This window comes from Pelodiscus sinensis, chromosome 1, assembly GCF_052426305.1.
Source record: "Pelodiscus sinensis isolate ZL-2025 chromosome 1, ASM5242630v1, whole genome shotgun sequence".
Classification (NCBI taxonomy): domain Eukaryota; kingdom Metazoa; phylum Chordata; order Testudines; family Trionychidae; genus Pelodiscus; species Pelodiscus sinensis.
This window is the reverse complement of record NC_143052.1, coordinates 92,894,468-92,920,445: the sequence shown is the minus strand read 5'-3', so window position 1 is coordinate 92,920,445 and position 25,978 is coordinate 92,894,468. Positions and strand designations below refer to the sequence as shown.

At 50.0% G+C, this 25,978-nt stretch overlaps 1 long non-coding RNA gene across 1 annotated transcript in view; it reads left to right on the top strand.

The window, feature by feature from the left end:
• The first annotated feature begins 3 nt into the window (after positions 1-3).
• The window catches only part of LOC112545975 (uncharacterized), a 64,014-nt gene continuing 38,039 nt past the window's right edge, over positions 4-25,978 (top strand). The window contains exons 1-2 of the long non-coding RNA XR_003089563.3: positions 4-263; positions 810-877. This is a non-coding gene — a long non-coding RNA (uncharacterized LOC112545975). The remainder of the gene's footprint in view (positions 264-809; positions 878-25,978) is intronic.

Genomic DNA, 25,978 nt, shown 5'->3' with positions numbered 1-25,978 from the left:
CTACACTTCAAAGGCAGAGATGCCCTATGGACTAAATGAATAGTTGATGCAAATTGCATCAACTATTCAATTAGTCAGTTACTTGAAATTAAACATCCCTAGTCTTCAGCTGACTGTTTGAAATTTGTTCCCCACTTTAAGAGGATATACATGAAGGAACCTGAAAACAATGAACTTTAAAGAACTCTAAAAAGCTGTGGGACCCAGGCCAGCAAAAAAGATCAGCTCTGTCTTGAAGAATTTTACTTGGAATAAGGACAAGGGTGAGGAATATACTTTGAAAAAATTTCTCTAGTCTATTCAGGTTAGCTGGCATGTGTTTTGTTTATTTTGGCTTAGTAACTTACTTTGATCTGTCTGTTTTCACTTGCAATCACTTAAATCCTATTTTTTATACTTAATAAAAACACTTTTGCTTATAATCCAGGCCAGTGTAAATAATTGTTACTGGGGAGGAGGGAGCAACCACTGTGCCTATCCCTCTTTCATTGCTAAAGAATCAAACACCTTGTGAGCTTTCTCTGTGTAGAACTTTTACATAGAATAAGATGAATTTATTTAGGGTTTTGGTCCCTTTTGGGGTCTGGGTTCTTGGTTGCTGTCCACAGCCCTAGAACTGATCTCTGCCAGAGCTGAGTTGGTTCAGTGTATCCTTTAGGTAAACAACAGGGCACGGGCCTGCTAGTGGCTTTCCCAAAGCAGACCTGCAGAACACTTTGAGAAACACTGATCTAGAGTGACCACAGACCATAGAATTTCATTCAGGGACCCCCGTATTGAGCCCAATAATTTGTGTTTGACTAAAACAGATCTTCCAGAAAGGCATCCCAAGTTGATACGAGGACATCAAGAGACTGAGAATCCACCACTGCTTGGGGTATGTTCCCACAATTACTTTCCCTCATTGACAAAAATGTGTGCCTTAGTTCACTGTGGAGTGTGTCCTGCAACTGTTATTTTGTTTATCTGAATCTTCAGTTAAGCCACATTTGCTCATTTTAGGTCCTACAGAGTTAGCTTCTGTTGGACCAGTTGTTTACTTTTTAAAGTTTGCTGTTAGGGCTTTTTTCCTGGTATCTGCAAAAATTGTTCAGAATTTGTTCTTTATGTTGCTTAGCTCATATTATAAAATTTCATCCAGTATAATTCAGCACCTTGTCAACCCTTCAAAAATCGGTAGGATTGCTTTTTGAAAAGCTTTTGGGGCAAATTGAAAATGGAATGTGCTCATTTAAATGTATATCTTCCAAAGGAGTCACTAGCTTATAGCTTGAACTAATCTAATTTTACTACACACACACACAAAAAACATGTTCTGCATCACATAGTGAGACTGCCTTTTCTCTGAGATATTTGCTGGCCTCTGTAGCTTACATCAGCTAATGTTCACATTTTATGGCTTGATTTAAATCAAATAACTCGGTGCATATCCAGACTTTATTTGGCTGTTCCAGTGCAATGTTAGAATTGACTAACCCTATCTGTTGATCTAACTTTCCAATAACTCCCAGCTTTTCCATGTTACCAAGTTAATTTTGTTTCATTACTCTTGGGGCAAACGGAAAGTTTCCTTGATGGATGGATAGCTGCAGTTTCAGGTTTCTCTATCTTAATGTGTTTTCTCCACCCAGTTAAATTAGATCTTGGAAGATATTTGAGAATTCTGCTATTATGCTGCCTGTGCCCTCTCTGTGAGTCTGTGCCTTTTGCTGCAAACACCTTTTTAGTAAATTTCACTATCTACATGGATTTTTAATCTTGGGTGTCAGTCACTGTTGCTAAGTCCCATGATTTTACAGCAGGTTGCATGATGTTACTGTGTTTTTTCTTAAAGCCCCAGCTCCTGGAGTTAGGTGATTACATGCGACTCTCAGCTTTCATCTTTAAAAAAAAGCCTGTTTCTGGGTCTTATGCTAGTGGAGAAAAGCAGATGTAGCCCAAGTGAAGAAACAAAGACAGATACAAAGACCCTACTATTTATTGTTTTTAAAAATGTATTTAGTTTAAAGCCAATCTTATGATTTTCAGGCCTGATTCATGAATGTGGAATGTGTGGGGTTGGCAATACATCTACATTGTGGGTATATCTACATTTGTTCTTCAGAAAGTCAGAGATATGGCTGTTTAAATCAATATCTAATAGTTACTTGCCCTTGCACCGGTAGTTATGTGCAGAATATGAAATATGTTTTGCTTTAAATAGCAGCACTGTTTCATTAACTACAATACTATGCCTTTCCATTGGAATTACACTGCTTCATGAACCCACAGCCAGCTCTGCCCTTATTAATGTTTAGGTGTATTTGCCAACATGAAGCAGTTTGTGCTGAAGTCACTCTACCTCCAAAAAGCTATGGATCTCTGCATTGCTGTTCTCCAAACGTACATTCTAGCCTTTTAACTGTGCGACATGGCTTTGAAAAATGAGCTTTCCTCCCACTGAATATGAACCAATGCAGGGCAATTCTTTGGTTCGTGCTCATGAGCACGTCCCGTGCAGAGGTAGTCCTGCTCAACAGAAACTCTTTTTTATTCTGGCTTGAATTTGTTTTGTTTTACTTCATTTTTGTTTTCAGAGTCATACCCTCTGCACTACATGCTGCATCAAGCTGCTAAATCTTCATGGTGCCAATGTTGTTGCTTCTGCAAATCTCTGTGGCTCAGGTTAACATTAAATCGGCTTCCTATTGTGCCACGTGCTCTACATACATGTAATAAGGGGCAGTCACGTGCACTCTAAACAGACAGGACAGACCGGGGTAGGAGTAGATTTAGTCCCATTTGTGGAGGCACAGAAATTAAGCGACTCATCCGGGATATTTGTGACAGAGTTGGGGACAGAATCCAGTGCTCTTGAGTTTAGGGCTGTTGCCTTAAACCCCAAGATCATTCTCTCTAGCTAAGTGCTGTGGTGATGGTAGAAACTGGGGGGCACAGAAAGGTCTTGCGTAGTTACCTGTGTCAGACATAACGCAGAAGTGATACAGAGTTATGCTTCCAAGCGTAAGGAAACCTAGCCTGTGCTCTTACAGTATCTTCCAGAGCATCTCCACGTGTAACTTCAGTAACACTCATAAATACTGATAAGCCCAAGGAGGCCTAACTTTTTTACTTTAAGTGGTGAACAGGGCAGACTGCTTGAACCTCTGTGCTTGCTGAGGTGGGTTATTCTGCCTCCTAGTCATCTGGATCTTTGTTAGCACCCAGAACTTTTGGGGTGAAAGCCCTGACTCATTGAAGCCAATGGGAGTTTAGCCATTGACTTCAGTGGAGTCAGGATGTTATCCTTTGACTTCTAGGCTTTGGCCTTTTTCGTCTCTGGGTTTCTTTTCTCCTTTTCTTCCCTTTGGTTTTAGGCTTCCCCTTTCCCTTTTTCTTTTAGACCAGTTTCTTTGGCTTTAGATTTGGCTCTTCCCCTTCCACTCATCTGTGGTTTTTGACTTAGCTGTCATCTTGTTCCTTTATTTTGTTTGACTGCATTTCCCACATCCTCTCATTTAGGAGTCTGGACAATCCAGTTACAGTTAGAGAGAAAATGTTCCAGTGTTGAAGATGTGGCGCTGGGTACCAGTGAAATCAGGGATTTCGAGAGGTGTCACTGGCTGCATTTGATAGGATAGATTCTTTTGCAAGAGGGGCTTGCCAGAAGCCTGCCTTGGCACTTAGCTTTGGGATTATTTTGACTTCTGATAGTTGAACCAGTGTCAGGTCAATTCAAGAAAAGCTGTATCGCAAATGGAGATAATGAGCCTTGCCTTCCGATGTAAAGTGCTTTGAGATACCAAGATGAACAGGGCTCTGGCAGAGCTGAGTAATATGCCCTGCACATGCTTTTATTAAATAGTGTGAGGTCAGTTATTGTTGAACTGGACCCTTTCAAACCAGTGACAGGCTCTGTAGCTAGTTCCTAACCCCTGTGCTCGTTTGGATGGTCTGTAGGCCAGGGCTGGACCAGTCTTTACAAAGAAGTCCAAAGGGTTTGCGGTCCTGGAGCCTGCGGCTGCTGCAGCTCCAAATAGATCACAATGCCTCTGTCCCACCACTAGGAGCCACTGTGCTGAGCAGTGAAGGTGGGTCATGCCTCCCCCTGCCAGGCAAAGGGGTCTGGAGAGAACCATTTTGAGGTGCGGGGGAAGAGAGAGGAAGGGGAGTCTCTTCCTAGCCCAGTGAAGATGGCCCTTGTGATCACTGCAGGGTGGGGACAGGCCTTCCTCTGCATGCACTACAGAAGCACCAGCAATGCTTACTGTGGTCTGAAAAAAGTGTGAGGGTCTAGCATAACCTGGGATCATCTCCTCTCAGCAGCAACCCATCTATTGGTGCTGGAACTAGGAGCGCACCTCCACTGCTGGGGATGCTGCCGCCCCGCCACCATGCTTTGAAATGGTTTCCATCATATCCAGGGTTTGCAGTTTGGTTCAATGGCTCCCAGCACCCCCACTGTACAGACTGCTGCAGCATCCTGGACCAAAGCCGATTATGCCAGATCTGGGGTCCCTTGCAGTGTCCTCTCCTACACTTTAAGGACTGGAGGAGAGCAGGGTAGCAGACCAGCTGGCCTTCTCCCAAGAAGACAACAAGCAGTAGCACCGGGGGAGACTCTGGGTCAGGGGCTTGTCGGGGAAGCAGGACTGTGGGCTTAGGAACAACACTTATGCAGTGTGACAGGGTGCTTGCCCTGCACTGGCCCTTTAAGGGCAAAAACCCAGCCCTGAGTGAGGGCTGAGAGTGAAGCCCCAGCTGAGGCAGTTCTGCTAATGAGGGCCCCTCTGTGGGCTATATAAAGAAGGACTGCTGGACGGTGAGGAGAACTTACTGCTGCTCTGAATAGAGAGCAGGAGAGACCTGGTTGCCGGGCCGGGCTGGGCTGGGCTGGAGAAGCTCTGGCTAGCTAGTTCCTAGGCTGCAGGGCCTGAAGCAAGGCCTGAAACCACTAAGGCTGCTGAGGGGCAGCCATGGCAGGCAAAGGCAGTAGATCCACACTCCTTTGCTAGTGATGAGTGGCCATTACACAGGGGCTACGTCTAGACTGGCATGATTTTCCGCAAATGCTTTTAACGGAAAAGTTTTTCCGTTAAAAGCATTTGTGGAAAAGAGCATCTAGATTGGCACGGACGCTTTTCCGCAAAAGCATTTCTTGCGGAAAAGCGTCCGTGTCAATCTAGATGCGGTTTTGCACAAGAAAGCTCCAATCGCCATTTTCGTGATCGGGGCTTTTTTGCGCAAAACAATACTGCGTTGTCTACACTGGCCCTCTTGTGCAAATGCTTTTGCGCAAGAGGGCTTTTGCCCGAACGGGAGCATAGTATTTCTGCAAGAACACTGACAATCTTACATGAGATGGTCAGTGTTCTTGCAGAAATTCAAGCGGCCAGTGTAGACAGTTGGCAAGTTTTTCTGTAAAAGCAGCTGCTTTTGAGGAATAACTTGCCTTTCTAGACGCAGCCAAGGTGGTTTGCCCCTGAGGCAGGGGCTAGAGGAAGACTGGCAGAGGGCCACTGAGGCAAGGTGGGTGCAGGGGAACTGGGTGTTCCTTGGGGAGGACTCTGGAGTACAAAGCTGGATAAACCTCTACCGCTGGAAGGGGGGCTCAGAGACACTGGAGTGGGCACTGCTGGAGGGCAGTGTCCTGAAGAGGACGTCGTGGTCCAGGAATGACATGGGTCTGGAGTCGAGAGGGAAATGAGAACACGGGGTGACACCGACTAGAGGGAGGTGTCCAGTGAGTCAACGAGCTAATCCCCAGGGTTACCGGCTGGAGGTGCCATGGTGGTGAGTCTGTCCCATGACACCCAGCCCCAGTGATTGCCCCATTGCTCATCAACAGGTCTTTGGAGTTTGTATAGACTTGCTGAACAGGTGCTGCAAGGGGGTCTTGTTTGGTAGCCCCTGGCAGTTAAGGCCTCTAATTGAGTCACCGCACCTCCATCTGAATGTGAGCATGCTTGTCTGCTGGGGAGCTCACATTGGCTCCATGGACCACCTTATCCCACACAAGGGCTCAGATGCTGAAGAGTTGAGCTAATTCCTCCCAACAATGTCCCCCCATTGCCTTATTCTCCTCACTAGGGACAGCGTGAAGCTGGCTGTTGGAGCTGTAACTCCCTCCCCCCCCCCCCCCCCGTGGTTTCTCTGAGGGTGGGGAAAGAAATGATGGATTAAAGGGGGGGGGGAGAGAAAACCCAAACTTTTGAGGGGGACTTGTACATGGAGCTGTTACTCCTTTGCCACTAGATGTCGCTGTGAGGCAGGTTTTCAGGGTGTACTGGGCTGTTGTTAAAGTAGAGGGCCCAGCTCAGCCAGGATCTTACTGGGTTGGGGGAGGCGGGGGGCAGAAGTAGGGTTGGCCTCTTCTGTCTTTTGCTCCTTCCACCTTGGTGTTGTGCATGTTGTCAATAAGGCATCGATTGCATGGAGGCAGGCCTGTGATCTTGGCTGCCTGTGGGTGCTAGTGACCAGATCCTGGCTTTTGCAAGTGCCCCAGAATATTGTGATAGCCAGCTGGCGCCAGCCAGCACCAGCTTCCTCTCTGTAGTGCCCACCCTGGGGCGTGGTGGTGTGAGCTTCCTCTCGGCAGTCCCCTTTCCATACCAACTACAATATCAGTTCTGGCCCAGAGTCCCTAGCTAGCACTCGCCCTTGGATTATTGCTTCCACTGCTGTATGGTGGACTTGCCTGGCTCGCCCCGCCCCCCAACATGCTACACCTATTGCAAAGGGCAGCCGTGCTTTGCCCCTCTTGCCCGGGCTCAGTGAGATCACCAGGGAGTCCTAGCACTAGGGTAAAGTGCTGGGATGGGAACAGAAGAACCGCGGGACCAAGGGTGGAGTTTCGGGAGAGTGGGGGAGCAGCAGCTCAGGATGCAGTTTGCTTTTCTTCCCAGTTCCCTAAGGGGAAGGGAGTGAGGGAAAGTACTTGCATTCTGTTCATGCCCCTCACTCTGGCTGGTGAAGTGAGCAGGTAGAGGAGTAATTCATGGAATCCAAGTACTTTCCCCTCACTCCCTTCTCAGGGCAATGGGGGGAAAAAAGCAAGCCACATCCTGCTACACACGACTGCCGCTCCTGTGCTCTCTCGAAACTCCGCCCTTGCGCAGGACAAGCTGTGTGTCCATGCTTGGTAGAGTCTGGCCTGCTTTGTGCCTATTACTTTCCTATCCCACTGCATTGCTGGAGTCATTAGCTGGAAATGAAGCCAAGTTACAAGCATGGTGCTGTTTCTATTTCCAAACAGAGTGTGATTAGTGAGCTCAAGTACGTGGACCCAAACATCCATTAAAAATCTGTCATTCACATACAGAAGGGAGGGTGTATTGGTTGTCCAGTTAAACAGGGCTGCCTGCAACAAGGGGCAGAAGCTGGGGGGATACATGGTGTACCCCGTGTCTGTATGTCTGATTTCCCAAATGCAGCATGTAATTGCCCTGTCTAATTTGCCATTCTTTTCCCTCCCCTTTGTCTTCTTTATTTCTCCCTTCTTCACCCCTCTGTCTCTGTCCAGCACTTTATTTCCCTCTCTCCTTTGTTTTCCTTTTCTGATTCCCTCTCCTGCTGTGTTTTCTCTCTGCTGCTTGCTCTTTCCACTGGGGTCGGCCTTCAGTGCAAACTGCTTGGAGTCCCCTGCTCTTTTGGAGGGAAATGGAGGGAACTGCACTCATTCTCCAGCTCACAGCCTGGTCTGACCTTTCCTGTCTAGTACTGGAACTGGAGTGGGAGAACATTTGTCACTTGTTTTACCTTTCCAGGAGCATGAACAGTCGCAGATCCTAAGGCCAATTTTCTCTCTCTTTCCCTCTCCTTCCCTCTGTACCTTTCTCCCCCCCCCCCCTTACTGGTGTGTTACTGCCCTGTGGCACACTGACCTTTTCTCTTCCTATGTACAAGGAATATAGAAGGGAAGTAGGAGAAGGGAAGTAGGAGAGCGGAGATGCTGTCTCTGCCATGTCCCTCTCTGACTGGATGCTTCTTGCTCTAGCCTTGAGTCCTATTTCCACACCTCCTCTGTTTGTGTCTCTGTGCCTTGGGTTGGGAGGTAGGCCACACGCTACTTTATCTCCAGCTCAAAGAGCCCATCACCCACATTCTAGAGGTAGAAATGGGGCACTCGGTGCGGTAAGTCAGCCGTACACCATTCTGGCAGGAGTTTTGGAGAATGAAAGTTGCTATATGGGAATTCTGTGATTCCCTTGCTGGTCTGTTCCCTTGGAAGCAAACCAGGAACAAAGGAAGGAGAGGGAGGTTCATAGAACCACCAACCCCGCAAGGGGCCATGAGACTAGTCCTTATCACCCAGGGCTTTGGAGCTGGTGTTGTGAAAGTGTTCTGGGCTCTTGCAGGGAAGAGGGGATGTGTGGGGCTTCAGGCAGAAGGGGAGAGTCTAGCCCCCCAGCAACCTGCAGTTCACACACTGGCTGTGGTGTGTGGAGGGACCAGAACGCATGGCTGTGCATGGGCCACAGTGCATCAGTGTTGACTTTATATCTGGCCCTAGATGGAGATTGGGGGTTGTTGGTGTGTGTTTGTCTTGGGTGTACATGTAACTGTTTGCACAGGGCTGTACCGGGACATGTGTGTATACATTGAAGAAAGAGAGAGGTATGGAAGGCCTGGGAGGGAAACCTCCCGCACGCTGTGGTGGCCACGTGTGTCCTGGTCAACTCCTTGACCGTCAAAGTTCCTGTGCCCTGCAGATCCCAGAGCTGCCCCATCACTTGTGCTGGGCTCTACTGTTCCGGGAGAGTGCCAGGCGGGAGGTGGAAAACAACTCCGCTTCGTCAAGTGCCAGGGTGCATTAAAGTCCGTGTCGTCACAGCGCGGTGTGATTAATTCTGGATTCTAGCAAATGAAGGCGTGCAGAGGGGTCGGATGGGGTCAGCAGCTGGGCAGGTGATGGAGGGAGGTGATGGGGGGAGGGCTGTCTCTGCACAGCCCAGATGGGTAACACTTGAAACCTTACCTAGGGGGAACCTGCAGCTGCTTACAACTCTCCCCTCGGAAAGCAGTGCTGCCATGGAAACATCCCTAAATGGGCTGCACTAGTGCTTTGTTGACACAAACAAAGCAGGGACTGGACTGCTCTGGGGACAGGAGCCAGATCCTCTCACCCCTTCCAAGCGGGCCAGAGTTGAGGTGCTGCGTGTGAGGGGATGACGGCATCGCCTGGGGATTTTAACAAGTGTCAAGTGGCAGGGGAGAGCAGCCGGCCAGGGAGGAGGCGGTGGCAGGATGAGCCCTGTGGGGCCGTCTGGCCGACGATGCAGTGCTAATTGGCAGAGCGGGCATTGCAATGTAGCAAATGGTCAGGCCCCTTGGGCAGTGGGCAGACAGGGAGCTACAGCTGGTGGGGCAGTGGTTGAAATGGTTTGTGAGCCTTTGGGGCAGAGTTCTATAGGGTAGGGAGAGGGCAGGGATCTGGAGGGAAAGTGTCCTGGGGAGCTGCATATGCTTCATCTACTCTGAGCGTGCATGCGGCATGTAAACACGAACAGCTCCTTGCAGCAGTGCCCCCTCTGTGCCAGCTGAGGGCTGAGCAATGTGAGTATTGCCTTGTCCAGGCCACCCAGGCACCTGCGTTCAACACCCCATTGGCCTGGCACCCCTGCTTCCTGTTGTGGCTGCCTTGCCTTGCTAGGGTGTCTCTTTGAGCTAACAAAACCCTGACTAGTTCACTCTTCCAGAGTCCCAGCCACCCTCTCCCACTGCCAGGTGGTTCCGCTCCCTCCACGTGCCCACTAAACAAGCCCTCTCTTTCCAGCATTGCTAGGCTGTGGCCCTTGCCTCTCAGGGGAATACCTAACAGGTTATTTAGCATCGGGGGCTTTGCTGGGACATCCCAGCCAGGTTGTGCACTGGTTACCATCCACCCTCCTCACTCCTGTCCCTTGGGGGAGAGATGGAGACGAGGGTTTGTGAATGTTGAGGTTCAACTGGGGTCTGGACGAGGTTACACTTGTGTTTTGGGCCATTGCTCTCTCAGCCTGGGCATTCTCTCCTCTCTGTGATTCGGTCTCCCCCGCCCACCTAGCCATACTGTCACTTTTCAATTGAAAAGCCAAATGAAATTTCCAGGCGGTTTGCAGCCTTTATGATTCACTTGTTTGTTTTCCTCCCTTTCTGTCCCCCCTCCCATTTTTTATTTTTAATTTATTTCTCTCTCTCTCTGTGTGTCTATTCACTCCAGCCAGCTGCCTGCTTTGAATTTAGTTTGCACCAAGAGCAGGAGAAATTCATTTTCTGCTTTCCTATTTTATACAGTGTTTTGGTTTTTTTTTTCTGACTGCAGAAGTAAATGGAGATGCTGCGGAGATGTTTGCTTTATCTCACCTCATCCTGCTCTTTCTTAACTATCTACCCTGGTGCTGAAAACATCTGGAGATTGCTACCCCGCGTTTTTTCCTCGTCCCAGCAGTTCAGGGGAACCCAGTGATAATAAATGAGGCTGCCAAGTGTTAGAGCAGGGAGCGATAGCATTAGGAAGCTCACCGTGTGTCAGGGCCTTGATGCGCTGCTGAGGATCATCCTACTTGTCTAGCCCCAGGTGGGGTGCAGAGGTGAGGGATCTCTTGGGGTGGGTTTGATGCTGGGCTGGAAGTGCACTTTGCGGCAGAGCTGAGGCATGTTCTGGGGGTGAGGGAGCTCATGTGGTGGCTTGGGTGCTGGTAGTTGAGGTGCGGTATGCTGTATTGGAACTGTGATGGGCACTCGTGATAAAGTGCACCATGATGAGACCCTTTGGATGCACCCGGGGAAGCAGGCCTGCCAACAGCAATTCTGGAGCCCAGAGCAGAACAATCAGTGGGTCCCCCACCCATGTACAAGCTGTGACTGTGCAGACATTGTCTGCCTGATATTTGGGTGCTGCTGCACCTATGCTGGCTGGTACCCAGTGAGCTGCCAGCTGTGCTGTTGGGCCACACACTTCCAGCAAGGCTCGGGCTTCCATGTACTTGCCCAGTATAGTTGCCAACTCTTTAATTGTGCAAATCCAAAAATCCTTGCCTGCCCCGCCCCAACACTTTCTGTGAGGCCTTGCCTCTTTTCTGATACCCCCTCCCTCTGTCATTTGCTCTTCCCCACCCTCACTCATTTTCACCAGGCTGGGGCAGGGGGCTGGGTTGCAGCAGGAGGCCACGGCGTCAGTTCTTACTTCAAGCAGCTCCCAAAAGTGACCTGCACAACCCCTTCTATGCAGGAGGAGTCTGGAACGCTCCCAGCCAATGGGAGCAGTGAAGTGCTTGGGGCAGGGACACTGTGTGGAGTCCTCCTCCCCCACCAGGAGCCCTGGAGACATGCTGGCCATTTCTGGGAATGGTGCAGAGCAAGGGCGGGCAGGAAGCTTGCTTTTTCCCTGCTGTGCTGTGGGTGGCGGCCAGAGCCCCCAGCCCTTAAAATTGGTGCTGGAGCGCTGCATTGCATACTTGGGGCAGCACTAAGAGCTTGGGGAGAGCATGTTGTGCTTTGGGCAGTGCTCGGCTGGCATGATGACTCTGAACAGTGCTCAGGGCTGGCTGCCCCAATCCCATCCCTTGCACCCGAGGCCCAGGCTCTTCCAGGAGCACAGGGCTGCCCCCCACATCTTGCCCAAGGCCCCACAGAGGCTGTCAGCCCAGGCCTCACCCTGCTCCTTCCTGCTTCCACTCCATCCCTTCCTCCCGTCCCTGCTCTGTTCCCTTCCTGCCTCCCCAATTGCTCCATTTCTCTGAAGCCCCCTCCCCTGGGAGATGTGAACTGGGGCAAGGGGCAGCAGCAGGAGTCAGGCCTCCTCGTGCTCACTGTGGCAGTGGTAGCCGCAGGAATTGGAGTGACACACACATGTCGCATTGCTTGGCTGTGTCTTCCAGCAGGGACAGAATTCTGGAAAGCACGGTGCCCTGGCTCCTGTCTGCGCCCTGGAGCTCTGCAGCCCTTGGGAGGTCTGCTTCCCGCCACCGCAGTGGAGTGGAGTGACCCGGCTGGAAGACGGTGGCTTGGAGCAGGCTGCTGCGTTGCTCTGCTTCCCGTGACTCCTGCCACTGCAATGAGTGTGGCCCCTTGGTAATTCCCTGGCCTGCACTAAGGTATCCATAGGACAGTTGAGGCAGCTGCTGCTGCGCCCCCCCCAAACGGCCCTGAGGCTGAGACAGCTCTGCCCTGAGAAGACATGCATACAGCTTGCTGGAGGTGCACTGCCAAGCTGTGTTTCAGTGCTCTCTTTCATTGCTGGGGGAAGGTGTACAACTTTCTGTGAGGGGAAACTGAATGGGGAGCAACTTCCAAACTGTTAGGTAGCCCAAAGATGGATGTGTGTGTAGTGCTCATGCAATTGCGTATTTCTTTGTGATCTGGGGTGTGTGTGTGTGTGTGTGTGTGTGTGTGCTACCTTTTAGAAAGGAAGACTCGTTTATCTCCGCATTCTAATTGTGTCCCATTAAAATGCAAATTTGGGTTTATGCATTGAAATTGTCAGTAACGTTGCTATGGCAACTGGAGTTTGAGGGTGGGGAATTGGAAGAGGTGGGACTGTGTGTCTCTCCTCAGGAGCCTTGTCAAGTAGGTCCAGGTAATTGAAACCCTCAGAGCCAAACATTCCCGGCCAGTGAATGCTGGGGCAGTGCTGAAATTCTCTGGTGATGGAGTCTCCATACTGGAGCAAGCCACTGATCCGTGTAGCAAGTCTAGCAAGAACAAGCTCTGGTCCCTCAGAGAACAATGAACCTCTCCTATCCTTCCTCTCTACCCCCACTTATTCAGCTAGCCAGACCTCTGCGGAGAGGGGAAAATCCTTACTGAGTACTGCAGGCTTCCACCGTGATGTGCTGGTCCACCATCCTTATCAGTCGGGGTAGATACTATTCAGAGCTCTACAGCTTCCCTTTTTAAACTCCCAGCCACAGGGCCTGCCCTGGTGCCCTCCTGCAGCAGTGAGTTCCACATGCACAAAGGGAGAGCACAACAGACTGAGAAAGGATCAAAGGAAAGTCTGTGCTCACTTTAGGCAGAGTACCATCGGCATGTGGAACTCACTGCTGCAGGAGGGCACCAGGGCAGGATGGTACTCTGCCTAAAGTGAGCACAGACTTTCCTTTGATCCTTTCTCAGTCTGTTGTTCTCTCCCTTTGTGCTTGCGTAATGAGGAGGGTGAAAAGGCACAGCTGATTGGCTCTCAGAGGGGCCCTCATCTTGCCAAACACTGTGATTGGGCCCTCCCTAGCTTGTCCTACTACCAACTTCACAAGGATCCAGATGCTGCCTAAAAGTTGTGATGGCTGAAGGAGCTGGGGGAGGGGAAAAGGGAATGCAGAGAGAGGCAAGACATGAGTAGAGCACTGTACTGTAAAAGAAGAAATTGTGCATCTCTGTACTGGTTGTTGACTGAAAATCTAATAACTTTGATGGCCAATGACGCATGAAGGGTTGATTCACAAATAGGTCCTCTGTGCTAGCTGCCCATGTGATGTCTCCCCAGCCTCCTGGTTAAGGGGGCTTAGGAGACCTTCTAGCTGCTCCATCTGGTGCCGGGATTTGATCTCTGTTTGTTTTCTTCTGTGACCCAAGAAGTCTGCTCATACACGTGTAAATAAAAAAATTGTGTGGTGTAGATGAGCCAGTGAGAGGTTTGTATTGTGGTGGCGAGCCTCGTTGATGAGGCTGGGGCTGGAGTGTGTTGTTATCCCTACGGAGTTCTTCATGGAGTGGATTAAAGTGATAAATATCCCCTGTGGATTTGTTGCTCAGCCCGGCGAGACCCCAGGTTCAGGAGGAGCAGGTCTGGAGTCAAGCATTGCCATGCATGACAGCTTCTCCAGTTAGGAGAGACAGTCCCCTTCATATTCCATGCATGCAAAACTCTGCCTTGCTCTCTTGTACTACAGTGCGCTTAAAAGCAGTGTCCCTGTTTCCCTCCCCAGCTGCCTCAGTGTATAGATTTCCAGTGGGGGCAGACACGTGTGCTGCTACAGAGGGGAAAAGCTGACACTTCTCTGTTTTCTAGCATGAGTGGTGGCATAAGTGACTTGCTGGCTTGTTTGAAGCCCCGTCCCCCCTGCCTTGAGAGGGTCACATTTATACAAAGGCTCTTCAGGATGTTATAAGTGGGGCGGCAAGGGCTTGGAACTGAAGGAGTCTGGGTTTTGCCTGTCCCCCTCAGATCAGTAAGTCACTGCACTGGGGAGGCAGAATCCCCGAAACATGAACCCTGGTTGGAAATGAGGCATGGGAAAAGGGAAGTCTTTCGGCATCCTAGCTCCCTCCAGGAGAAGACAGAAAGCAGGTGGGGAGGAACAGTGGGTAAAGAGATCTGCTGTGCACTAGCACCATGGCACATGAACGATTGAGGCTGGCCTGGCAGGGAGATGCATGGATGTGACTGGCACCGGAAGGCAAACAGAGGCAGGACAGTGGCAAGGGACATGCCTGTGCCAGCCTTGGTGGGAGAGGTGGCATCTCAGCAGGTTCATCACTGTTCTGAAGGGTTTGATGAATTCAGTAGCAGGGGAGGCACACAAAAGGGGAAACAAAGGCTCACACATTTGTGGCACAGATTTGTTCAGGTGTTTAAAATGAATGACATTCTAAAGGGAATTTGCCAATGAATGCTTGAAAGCAGGAGAGGAGGGTTTCGAGAGGGAGAGAATATGGGACAAAGAACAGAAGGGCAGGGGGGGGGGGGAGAAAAAGAGAGGAAGAAAGGAAAGTGAGAGGCAGAATGGGGAAAATAACCCCACAGACAGACACCCCCTTTCCCATTCCTGTTTCCCACGCATTATCCCACTGACATGCTGCATACTCTAGTGATGAGCCAGGCTTCTCTGGCATGGAACCTGGGCCTGGCGTTATTCCTCATGATTCCTCACTGTCTCTCTCCATCCCTCTCTTTAAAGGAGAAAGCATGTGACATTCTTTTCTGCACCTCACTTGAAAGGGTGGCAGATTTCCTTTCTGGCTGGGGTTTCACCAAGAGTGAAGATTTAACCATTTGCCTCTTGAAACAACAGAGAGTTGTAATCTAATCCCCATGTTCCCACTTGGAATAATCCCAGACTAAGGATACGTCTGCACTCCGATCAGAGGTGTGATTGCAGCATGTGTAGACATAATCTAACTAGCAGAGGTAGTAAAAGCAGTGAAACTGCAGCTGCATGGACACAGAGTGTGCGTTTGGGACACAGAGTGTGCCTTTGGGGAGCTAGCTCATGCTGCAGTGGCTTTACTGCTATTGATACTCATGCTGGCTAGATCAAAGCTGGCTTGAGTATGTCTACGTGTGCCATAATCCCACCTTGGAATGCAGTGTAGGTGTCCCCTAATTGGTGAAACAGGAGCAGAAGAGAGATTGGGAATTGGGGGAGAGGGTCTCAGGAGCGTTCACCTGGAGGCTACTCATTCCCAGTGAAATGAGTCAGTGGATCTCAGTCCAGTTCCTGTGAGGCAGATGTTTGCGTCACAAAATGCACCATCATGAGAGGATCCCATTGGAAGGAGCCCTCTTGGCGTCAGCCTTAGCAGACAGGCCTAGAATTGAACTAGCTTGGAGTCCAGCTCCTTTCATAGTCCTGACAGTGACCCTTCCAGAGCAAAGCCACAAGACACCCTCCACCAATGTGGCAATTCCTTTACACCTCCCCCCTCAGACTAAACCTGGAGCAGATGCTGACAATTGTTACCTTCCCAGGACAGATCTCTCTTGCTGACTTTTGGAGTGTGGCGCTGTGGGTCTTTCCCCATACTCATCTCTTGGACATACTTAAATGTGTCTCTTGGGGTGTGATGATCTGAGCTGGCCTGCTTGTCTAGGGGCTGGGTGAGAGCATATGTTGACCTATGACCTGCCCTCCCATTTTGCCACGTGGCAGTATCAAAGGTGCAGAGACCTGGCTTGAGCCTAGATATTCCTCCCTCACTGTTGGACTGCTGATCAAGTCAGTCTTAATCCTCTGAATCATGTGCATGCTGGTGCAGAGGAGTGTCCGCTTGCTCCCCTCTTTGCTGTCAGAAACAAGTCACTTACAGGCTGCTGTGCCAGCACTCCTTCGGCAGGTCTCTCTTGTCCCTGGGAAAGTTGTAAGAAGTCTTTGCTGGGGAGCATCAGACTTTGAGGCTGGAGTTTTCCTTGTCTTTTTCAGTGGTTCTAAAAAAGCTCTAACAGACTATTCAGCACCTTTTTGGAGCTCAGTGGGGGCGGTGGATGTGCACGCATGTGGGGGTGTGTGGGCGTGTGTTTGCATGCTGTGGAGAGAATGACTCACTAGCCCCCTCCTCTTTTTCAGGCCCCTGACTGCCTCCCACTCCCTGTCAGGGCATGTTTCCGGCTGCTGATGCTCACAGTGCTTTGATTCCAGGTTGTTGGCGGAGGGTGCTTGGGAAGGCAGGGAGTGGAAGAGGAGAAGCAAGTTGCCTAGTAATTGGCCCGTCCTCTGCCTTGATAGCAAGCCATATGATCAGGAGAGAGCCCTGTGCACTCTTCAGGCTGGGGAAAGGCATGTACAGAGAGAGCCGCCCTGGCACACCGGGATGGTAAAGGGAGTGAACACTAGGCTGTGCTGTGTGTTGCAAAGGTTGCCATGGCTCTGCTCCCCCTTGACTATGGTCTGGAGGAAGAAGATTGGACAGAACCTAGAGGAGTCCCAAAATAAACCCATCCACCTTCGCAATCTCCCATGCAGCCTATTTCCGGCTTTTCTAATTGAGCCTTGATTGACATTGTCTCGTTTCCATGCAGAGTCTCCTGTGTAACTAAATCATTAGTGTAAATTAAATTTCGATTATTTTTTAAATCAGCAAAAATAGCGCTGTTTAATTGACAGCAATTATTTCCAGTGTAATGGTAACAAAGCAAATGTGAAGTGTTCTGAGCGCCGGTTAAGATCGCTGGGGAAGAGGAAGAGGGATCCTGCTGACCCTGTCTGTGATGTTGAACAAGCCGGCAGCTTCTGGTGAGTCAGGGCATGGTAGACGGATTCTTACTTGGGTAGTTCTCATAAAGCCTGGGTATGATCTAACTGGCCTCTTCCTGGCAAAGGCCCTGCCACCCCCTGAAAACTGGGAGCAAGCTCTCAGTCATAGTGGGGAAGAGCAGGCAGCTGGACTTCGTAAGGGAGGGGATAAAAGGAGTAGCATGGGCAGTGGGGGGGGGGGAGACCTTTGTATCCAGGAAGACTCTCACTTCCACCTGGGCCTTGGCTGGTGAGAAACTTGTGTCTCTGGCTTAGTGGGACATGGCAAAGGATATTGCTAGGACTCCTGGAAGTGAGTAATGCGATGGGGCTGTGGCATGGTCTTGCAGGGGGCTGTTATTCTGCTAAGGCTGGGGTTGCTTTTTGCAGGCACAAAAGTAGTCTGGCCCTAGCTACTTCATGGAGTGTGCACAGAAGAGACCCTAATATGGAAAATTGGCTAGAGAGAGAACAGTCCTGGGACTATCTTTGAGGGTGGCTTGGCCAAGTCTTATCAGAGAACAGGTGTGTTTGTCCAAAGGCACGATCCATTCGGCTATTCCTCTTCCCCCCCCAACTAGCAGGACTGAGTCATTCTGCCACAAACCTGTCCTGCTTTCTGTCAAACAACAGGAATCCTGGCACAGCCTTGCCTCTGGGCTTTTACTTTTCCGTCTGTGCCTTGCTGCCCATCTCTGGGAAATGCTGCCTATGCCCTCTGCTGTCATACCTGTGTCAGCTACATGGGGCAGGAACACCTGGGGCCCCCTGTATACTGGTGACATATCTTGGGCACATTCTGACAGGTAGTCAGGACTCATTGTCTCTCTAAGAAACCAGGAAAATAAGCTTGTGTCTGAATCCCAGGTGCAGAGAGGGTCTGCCTGTCACAGGCAATTCCAATCCTGCACTGCTTGGCAATGTTTTTTTCATTCTGCAGGCTACTATTCATCTCTCTCTTTCTTTTTCCCTTCACTCTTTTCTCTTCCCCCTCTACTCCTTCTCCATTGATCCTGAACCCCCCTCATAGCAGAGACTGGCTGTCATGCTGAACTACAGCCTGTTTTGGAGATGCAGACAGAGGATCAAATTACGCCATTGAGGCACTGGTCCAGGCTGGGGACAGTTGGCACATTTCAACTCCAAACCTCTCAGAGTGCAGTAGAGGGAGAGTGCAGGCTGCGCTATGGCAAAGAACGGTGTAGTCTGCTCCCCTTAGCCAGTGTGCATGGGGGAGGGCGCTCCAGGGGATATAGAGAGTACCATTCCTGTGCTCACCCAAATGCGAGGACTAGATTATCCTTGGTCCATGCATGTATGACAGAGCCCCAGGATGGGCCTTCTGTGAGGTTTGAACTCTAGTCCCAGTAAAACTGTATTGCTTGAGCCGAAGGAGGCAGTAGCAACACAATCAGCCTCTTGTGTGGCCCATCCACAAGAAAGAGATGAAGAGTCACACCAGGCTCATGTGAGTTACACATGGGATGCTCAGGGTGGGTGAGTCTCCCTGTTGCCCCATCTATCTGCTCAACAACCCACACAGACCATCTATCTCTAATTTAAGGAGTGTTCTGAGAACTCTAATCTCCTTGCACCGGGGACCAAAATCTAAATTTGAACCTATGTACAGTGCTGGACTGGCATTGCATATGTCTACTTATGCCATTCAGCTGCTCTAACTTCCATCAGACTTCTGCTTTGTCCAAGGAATCTCGGGAACCTTATTGCTTCCTTTGAGTCACAGAAGTAACCGTTGAGACTAATTGCAGGATTGGAGGTAATAAAATGTCTGAGAGAGAGTCATAGTGACTTGGGAAGCTGGCAGGGGACGTTTGGAAATGTAGGGAGTTAATCACAACAGGGATGAATTGGACCTACGCTGCTCCATCAGATTTCTAATAGGCTCATCACTAAAGTATTTAGCACAAGAAATTGTTCTTAAGAGAGCTAGATTGTAGACATGTAACTGACACTCTACTTTCCAAGGGGGCAGTCATACCAGAAGTGATGTGGTTCCATTGTTAAATCTAAGGAACTGGGACTCAGGAAAGTTCAGGTTTCTCATCCTAGTTACTGACTTGCATGACCTCTGGCAGATGAGGGTAACTAGAATCAGACATGCTTCTTGCCTTTGGTAGGATAAGGCAGGGGCCACTGGGGCTCAGAAACTGCCGACATTGGGTTTGGAGACTACCAGCCTTTGGGAGATCCAAAGCAGCACCCTTGTTTCAACATCAAAGCTATGGAAAACTGCTTCACAAAGTACATTGCAGGCTGGGATCCCAGGCAGTATTTCTATTTCAGCACCACCCCTTTGGACAGCTCCCAGAGACCATCCTTCCAGACCTAGAGGAAAGGCCTATCAACATTTACCGTACAATTTTTGAAGATTTTTTTTATTATGTACATGAAAGCAAAGCCTTGAATGTTCAGGTTATTGGGAGGGCATGTGTGGGGTGAGTCTAGTTAATAGCAATATTAGTGCAATGGCTATTGATGGTGTGAGTGGTGGGAAGGCCATGTTATTACAGTAGGCTAGATTATGGAAGACCAGCTTATCTGTGGAGCACATTTGTCAGAGGCTGGAAATAGATGACAGAAGAGAAATCACATGTATTCACGCTGCTGTTCTGCCGGGCTCTGTGATGAGTGAGTGGTCGGTGCTCAGCTCCCCTTTCTGGGAGAAGGCAGAGAGTCCATCTGGATTCTTTCAGGTTGAAAAATTGTCTAGAGGGCTAAACTTCTTGGTGCCCTTAAATGTTGGTTTCATAATCCACCACTGAAAGGTCTGGGTTTCCCTGACCCCTTCATTGCTCAGTTTGGCTCTCTCCTGACCATGACTTGTTTTACTTTGCGAGTCAGTCATTCTTTTCCCCTGGAGCAAGCTAATCTTCCTCATTAATAATGAGACAGATAAAATGGCAGGAAATGACAAGTGAAATGCTTCTCTGACACCTCTGATGGAGTGGGTGAGCCCAATCTCCAGGGTGGAAAGCCTTCCTCTCCCAAGAGGTTTCAAAAGATACCACAGCCTTGATGGAAATGGACCTGCCTAAATCAACGCCAGTGCACTATGCTTAATGTGGGCAGTGATGGATGGGTATCCCGGGGTGAGAGGCGAGAGACATTGGCATGGGGAGCTGACAGGAGGCTGCAGGGACAGCCATGGTTACAGAGCAGAATCTTCTCTTTTATTTTTAGATAAGACTTTGTGAAGGGAAGAATTCATTTTAGTCTCCTGATTGTCACTGCCCAGCCCCAGAGCAAAGTTCAAGGGACAGATGCAAGGGTCCTACAGCAGAATGGCTTCTGAGAGGGAGAGCGGATAGGCCATGAACATGAAGCAAAAGAAGAAACAGTGAATGAACTCCTGTGTAAAAGGGAAGAGACAACCCTGCAGACTCTTATGGGGGATAGAGGGAGGGGGAGTTAAGAAGAAGCATCCAGGAACTATTGTAAGCGTTCTCAGACTCCTCCCTAGTGTGGACTAAATCTAAACAGATGTGGCCTTGTGGTTATTTCCCTTCCCATCGGTAGGGCTTAGTAGGCTAAGCACAGGGTTAGGAGCTAGGAATTGCTCAGCCACTGACTGACTGTAATCTCGGGCATGTCCTTTCCTCTGTGCAGCCCTTTCCCCATCTGTGAATTTGCCTGCCTTGGAGGGGTGTGGCATGGGTCCCCAGATGTTTGTAAGCTGCCTTGAAAATGTAACTCCACTTAAGGGCAAAGGGCTTGATGCCATGGTGTCCGGACAGGTCTCTGGCTGCATCGATGATATCCAGAAGGCTGCTTGCGTGTGTGCTCAGTGGTGTGTGCCGTGTTGACTTATTCAGCAGACCCCAAGAGAGCACCCTCCAAATTCCACAAATCAGATAAGGATCAAAGGTGCCCAGCCAGGTTTATTGTTAAGCAAAGTACAGTAACAGTTAGAAGACTACCGAATCACCACACACATGTACTCACAACAATGGCCTCAGCCCAACCAGTAGGAAACTCCCACTGCTCCTCCAGCAGGACAAAGAATGTCCCCTCAAAACACCACTTTATATACAGGTACAAAAAAGTTACACATCACTCCTGACATTGTCAAGTTACCACCCTCTGATGCTGCTTAGATACCACCCATCACCCTGCACCTCGTGGGTTGATTAGATCATCTCTGTCTATCATGCTGTCATTTTAGACCCTGTCCTGAACCTGGGTCTGTATCTGTGAGGAGTGGGTATCGAGGTCTTTTTTTAATGAGCTGGTGGTACCATGTGCTTTCAACTTATGACCAGTACCAATTACTGTTCTACACCTGGGCCTATTGCCAGTTAGTGTTTTGCACTCTTAGTGTTCATGCCAAGTTCTGTGAACAGTGGCCTGCCTCTTGCTCACAGCTTAGCTTTGCTCTATGTTAGCCATGTTTGGTCCATTGTTAGCTAGGCCTCAGATCAGGCCAGTGCTACATGGGCTTTTTTTTTTAGGCCCTTATCTTACTATAACAATATCAATTGTATATAAGGGAGATTCCCTCCTAGCAGTGCCCTATCAGTGCAAGCTGGGATTTGTGTGGCGAGCTTTCTTACTGCAGGGTCAGCCCTCCGCCAGAGAGGCTGTCATTTGCTGGTCCCTCTGCAACTGTGCAAAAACTCTGTATGCATTTGGTGCACAGTCCTTAATACCCAGAGCTTATGCCTTTAAGAATTTACACCTCCAGTCAGTCAGTCAATCCCTCTGCCATGTGGATCCATAAACAGGGATAAACAGTAATTAGTATGGTAAGTAGCTTGGTCTTGTGTTTTCTGGTTACAGTATCATGGTAATTATTTCCGGCTCCCCGCCTGAATACTCCTGCCTCCTGATTTCGTGCTCCACACATCCTTGCCAGCCTGATTATCACTGGACGCATTAGAATTGGCAATAGCTTTCTGCTGCATCGCCCATTTCCTGGTTGGGGGGAGAGGGGCAGTGGCTTCATCCCACTTACTAGTGATGATCTGGGATGATTGACGGGGAGGGTGGCTTTCTTCAGCTAGTCCTCTCTCCTAGTAGGGTCTGTACCTAGAAGGGCACAATGTGTGTCCATACTGGGACAACACAGGGGAGCCTCTATGCATGGACCCCAATTGGTCAGACCTACACAGCCATTGTAAAATACGACAAGAGAAATTCCCAGTGGAGACCAGTTTATTCAGTGCAACTCTTACCCATGTGACAAGGGGCACATGCTTCTTTTGGCTCTCCTGGTGCTGCTGACACCAGCAGATCTAGCAAAAGAGCTGGTTCCAGTCTGGAGTTCAGAAAAGCAGTGGCTTTTGTCTGTGGCGAGCTTTCTTACTGCAGGGTCAGCCCTCCGCCAGAGAGGCTGTCATGTGCTGGTACACTCAGTGTGCATGAACTGGCTGGCAGACTCCACTCATTGGTGGCCTCCTACGTGGACGCGTCAGGCAGCAAGCACAACAGGGATCCCAGCTGACATGCCAGCTGGCTTCTTTCCCCTTTCCTGAACCCTAGCCCAAATCAGATTTCCTTGTTTGTGACGGAGTGGGGGCGAAGGAAGTGACTGGGGTCATTAAATGAAAAGGGTAGTGGGAATGAGAGGTGTGGGATAAGACGGCTTTTAAGAAGTTGTAGAATTTGCAAGAGAGCAGCCACAGCTGGGAGAATAAAACCCAGATGGCTCATATGTGGTATATGTTCCTTCCAGGAACCCCCCCTCTCCCACATTGTTTCAGGCAGTCTCTCTTTTGCTCATGCTGCACCTACCTCTTCACGTTCCTCCTGACAGCTCTTAAGTCAGGTTGCCTCTGTGACTCTCACCTCTCAGAGACACATCCCCCTGTTCTGGGTGTCCCTAAGCCTCTGATTGCCAGAAGCTGGGATGAGAGAACTGGGGATGCATCACTCAATGGTTATCTAGTTTGTACGTTCCCTCCGGAGCAGCTGGCAAAGGCCACTGTTGGAAGACAGGAGGAGGAGCTAGACGGACCAGTGGTCTGACTTAGTATAAGGCCATTCTTAAGTTCTTATTTTTTCTTCCTAGCTTTTAATGGGTGCTTCCAGGGCAGCATATGTTGAGGCTGTACATGAAGGGTACTTGACAAATGTGCTGAGACTGAAATGCACCAAACAGTGGTGTTTAGTCTAATCGGTTTTACATGAGTTGCTGGGAAGAGGTAAGGAAGAGGGCAGATTAGTCTGTTCAGAGCTTGCTTCAAGGACACCTTTCTGGGCTTGCAGAGAAGCTGATCCCCATAGGGAAAAGGCCATCAGGAGCTCTCTGGATCCAATCACTGAATTCCTGCCTCTATCACTTTGGGAGCCCTTGCTGTGTGTGTTTTTTATGTGTGGAAGAGTGTGTTCATGTGTGACTTTAAGGCAGTGTTGGTGTGTGCATGTGTGTCTGAAACACTGTGTGCATGTATGCTTCCAAGTCTGAATTGTGCTTTGTGTCTCTCAGAGGCTTTGGGTCTAAATTGTTGTGTAGGTGCACTTGTGTTTGAGACAGTGTGAGACTGCATGGGGGGCCTGGCCAAGGTGGTGTGTAGAGAAGCTCTGTGTACACACATTGCTTTGTGCTATCCCAGGCAAATTAGATTAATCACATTGAGAGCAGCAAACCTCCCTTTTATTTGCTTCATAGACTGCTTTTCTCCACTGGTCTCAGTCTGTACTATGCCAGTAGCTGCAGTACCCACCTGCTTCTTCCTAGGGTTGCCAGATACTTTCACAAAAAATACCAAACATGGAGGGAAAAAAATTGGTTGAGTGACCCTCCTGCTTCCCCCAAAATGGGGGATCAAACTTGTTGAGCCCCCCCCCCCAAAAGCGCAAAACAAAAAGGGTCACTGTGCCTTTAAATCTCCCTGCTCCTCCTGCCCCCGCCAGATGCGGCAGGGGAAGAATGTCCCATGCGGCCTGCCTTCCAAGAAAAACAGAAAATACCGGACATTTGACATGTCCAGTATTTTCTGTCTTTTTTAATTGGACAGAGGCTGCAAGTACTGGACTGTCCGGTACAATACCAGACACCTGGCAACCCTACTTTTTCCCTGTTTCCTTCAGACCCCACTCACCTCATTCCTTCTCCTATCTGCCAGTTCCCCACTTTTGTCCCTCACGGCCTCTTCCAGTTTTATCTAGGCTCCATCTCCAGGTGCTTCTGCTATCCATTCATCTACCTTCCCTATCGCTACAGTCTTCCTCCCTGCCAGAATGCCTTCCCATCTTCTCATTTTTCCCTTCCATTCATCCTCCCCCCATTTCCTCCCTCATCTGAGCTTCAGTTTCTAGTCTCCTCTCTTTGCTGCCTCAAAAGCTCTCTTCAGTCCTACTCCAAAGTCAGTTCCCAGTAGGGATGTGAATGGTTAACTAGTTAACCGGCTTACTAGTTCTAGTTAACCAGTAGGGGCTGGAGCAGCTTCCCACCTGCCATGGGTAGGGGGCTGCTCCAGGCCCAAGGGGTCCACCACAGGTAGGCCAGAGCAGCCTTTGCTCCCCTTCCTTTTTAATTGGTTAACTGGTTAAACAGGATTTTCATCCCTAGTTCCCTGTATCTGACCCAAATATTCCCCCACTTTCTTCCTCGTCCCCAACCACAAATCTTCCCATGTTCATGCCTGTTCCTTCTGGGACCTCTCCCCTTTCACAAGAACCTCTTGCCAGAATTGCTCCCTCAACAAAAATCCCTTCTTCTCCGTGATCCTCCCACTCTGATCCATCGGAATCCTGCAGCTGGCTGAGCCTGGGCACCCTCCAGACCTGTTGAGGACCCACCCCCTCTGACACCTTCTGGAACAGCCCCATTTGCTGGGGCCCTGGTAGTGGGGGCCGAGTTGTACCAAGACCGACTTCAATGTCTCCACTCTCTGCTCTGAACCTTGCTTTTCTCTTTAACAGCCCACTTACCGCTGTCAGTCTCAGAATTTCTTTTTTTTCCCAGCTTCAGACCTTGGGCCCTATTTCCTTTCCCAGTGCTGATGATTCGTTTCCCCCCACCCTTTCTTCCCCTTAAGTTCTGACACCATCAGCTACTCCTGTACTAGCACTTTTGTTGGCATAATTTGTGTTGCCCCAAATCCCCCTGCCTTGGTCCCTCTGCTAGCCTCTCCCGTGGTTCCTTATTCCCCAGTCCACCTGTTCACCACTCCCGTGGTCCTTGTGCCTCAGTCCACCTCGGGGTTTGGGCCGCTGGCCCCTGGTCGGTCCCTGGCGGGAAAGGGGTTCCTCTCTGGCGTCCGGTCCGCAGGTGTTGTGCCCGCTGTGGCACTTGTCAGTCGCTCCTGGGCCACCGCGGTCCCTCGGCCCCGGTGGGACTCACTCCTGGGCTCCTCCGGGCTCTCTCCCCTGTCAGGGGCCTGCGGGGGGTGGGGGGGGGTTAAAAGCGACACCAGCCCCTACTCTCTATTTCCCCCCCTCTCTTCTCTCCCTCCCTCCTTTTCTACACCCCACTCGGCGTCCCCCTGGCTGTGCGTCCTGGGGCCCTAAGGTCTACCGGTTCAGGCCCGGCTGCTACTGCACCTGCGCGGCGCCGCCATGGGCATTCTCCTGTGCGGCCTCCGCCCCTGGGCTCCCGTGGTAGACCGCTGTCTCCGGGCTACCAAGAGCGCGGGGGTTGGATCCCCTGTCACCAGGGGATATGAAAAAAAATGCTCCCCTGAATGATATAAGTTACATCACTAGAAGCACCAGTGTAGACAATGCTACGTGTGCGGGAGACTCTCTTGTCAACATAGCTACTGTCATTTGTGGAGGTGATTTATTTATGTCGACGGGGGAGCTCTCTCCATCAGCATAAAGCGGCTGTGACTGTGCTGCTTTAAGCTCTCTAGTGTGGACATGGTCATAGTTTTATTCACATTATCTCTTCCACCAATGTCTGTGGCTCTCTCTACCTTGAATCTTAGCATTAGTACCTCCCACCCTTCTGAACTATCTTATTTGTAAGTTTAACTACAGAGACATCTGACTGGTTACACTGGACGATGCCGCTGCACTGTTTCACCCTTGCGGAAAATTACCCTCCTTCATAGCCTCTCAAGAGTGGCCACCCTACGCTAGCAACGTAGGACCTTTGCAGCACT